Source organism: Odocoileus virginianus, chromosome 31 (genome assembly GCF_023699985.2).
Source record: "Odocoileus virginianus isolate 20LAN1187 ecotype Illinois chromosome 31, Ovbor_1.2, whole genome shotgun sequence".
Taxonomy (NCBI): Eukaryota; Metazoa; Chordata; class Mammalia; order Artiodactyla; family Cervidae; genus Odocoileus; species Odocoileus virginianus.
In genome coordinates, this window is record NC_069704.1 from 31,733,519 (window position 1) to 31,735,433 (window position 1,915).

Sequence of the window (1,915 nt, forward strand, 5' to 3'; positions counted from 1 at the left end):
TCAGGCCACAGTTTTGAAGGTCTGAACTACCAAGCTGGTAGTTGATGAATTAGTTGATGAATTAGTCGGTTGGCACTTATGAAAACATTTACTGCCTTGCCATCTTTAAAATAGGTTTTTGGAGTATCAGTGAAACTTTTGGAGTACTTTATGAATTCTTTCTTTTGGTGTTGGCGTGCCCTGCGGTCTTGGTATTGATATTTCTTGAAGACATTGTCTACTGTATCAAGAAGTTCTTTTATTGCACTAACTATATCCTTGATTGTCTGCAAAAACCTCACTCTGTCATTGATCTCATCTGGGATCTTACTGAGAACTTGTTTAAGTGCTTGTGCCTTTTTGTTTAGGTCCTGGAATTCTGGCTCTGGTTGTTCAATCATATACTCTTCTACATCATCAGCTGCCATTTGAAGAAGGGATTCTGTGAAGTTGACTTCTACACATTTTTCCTCTAAAATTTTCATACTTATGTCTTGTGTGAGTCCTGGATTTTCTTTTTCAGCTTTAATGAAATCTGCTCTCATGTCTGAGCTGCAGACAGATTTACTCATTCTAGCTCATTAAACACAAAATACATGACTGCATAGAGGGGCATAGAAACCATAGAAGTGGTCTCAGCTTCATTCTTCATCTCTTCCATTGTCATCCTCATTCAAAAGCCAACTACAGTAGAAAAAGCAGTGCTAAAATGCAGAGGAATCTTCATTCACAGCAGTCTTTCTTCTCTTTTTTGTGATAAAAGAATAAAGTACAAAACATATACTGACCGGCTACTGAGGTACTGACTTCACTTTCCACCTTTGAAGCCCTCTTCAACTCCCAGATCAATTCACTCCAGTGATGCCGGAAGGACCCGAGAGGAACCCTAAGATGGACATTTCTGAATTTTTTTCCTGAATATATAAGTGGGAGATGGTGATGAAGGATAGAGAAACCTGGTGTGCTGCAGTCCATGGGGTCTCAAAGAATCGGACACAGCTGAGCAACTGAAAATCAGCGTATAAGGGTAATCAACATGGATGTCTATTGTCTTGAATAAACTAAGATGCTGATTTAAATCTTTTATAACTTAAGTTTTTAAGTAACACAAAATAACTTGTTTCAAAAGAAAGGTAAAATTTATATTTTTATTTTTGGATGCTCTCAAATTTTTATAGAAGAGTTCTCCAAATATTGTCAAAATAATCTAGAATGTATGTTTTTTGATAAATGTATATTCTTTTATGCTCAAATGAATGAGTATTCATTCTTTTATTTTAAGGTACAGTATAGGACAGTACTTCTCAGTTTGCTTATATTCTAACAGTGAGGAAATTAGATTCTTGCATATTATATAACTTGGGCTTCCTTGGCGGCTCAAATGGTAAAGAATCTGCCTGCAGTGAAGGAGATCCAGGTTTGATCCCTGGGTTGAAAAGATCCCTGGAGAAGGGAAAGGCAACCCACTCCAGTATTCTTGCCTGGAGAATCCCATGGACAGAGCAGCCTATTTGGCTACAGTCCACAGGGTGACAAAGAGTCAGACGTGACTAAGCAACTAATACTTTCATATATAACTTAGCACAACAGTTTGTGATAGGTTCCAAAAACTGGTCTAGAAGTTATAAAATTTGAAAGCATTCAATACTAAGAAAGTATGTGTGTGTGTTTCTGGGTGACTAATAAGTCTCAGAAATGTAAATGTTGATAACTATAATAAAGCATTTACTATAGAAATAAGATTAAATCATTTCTATTTTAGTTTTGGGAATGCAAAGACAGAAGTAAACTTTTTAAAAAATGTACATATTCTAAAAAAAAAAAAATGTACAAATGTTTTCAGTGTTCAAAGACCTCAAGTTCTATTAAAATGAACAGCTGTCTTAAGATCTGTGGAGAAAATCAAGACAAAACCAACAGTTTTGAATTAAATCAG

The 1,915-nt window shown here is 35.6% G+C and overlaps 1 pseudogene; it reads right to left on the minus strand.

Annotated features, from left to right (window-relative positions):
- LOC110130318 (programmed cell death protein 10 pseudogene) lies at positions 1-725 on the minus strand (annotated as a pseudogene).
- Positions 726-1,915: the final 1,190 nt, after the last annotated feature.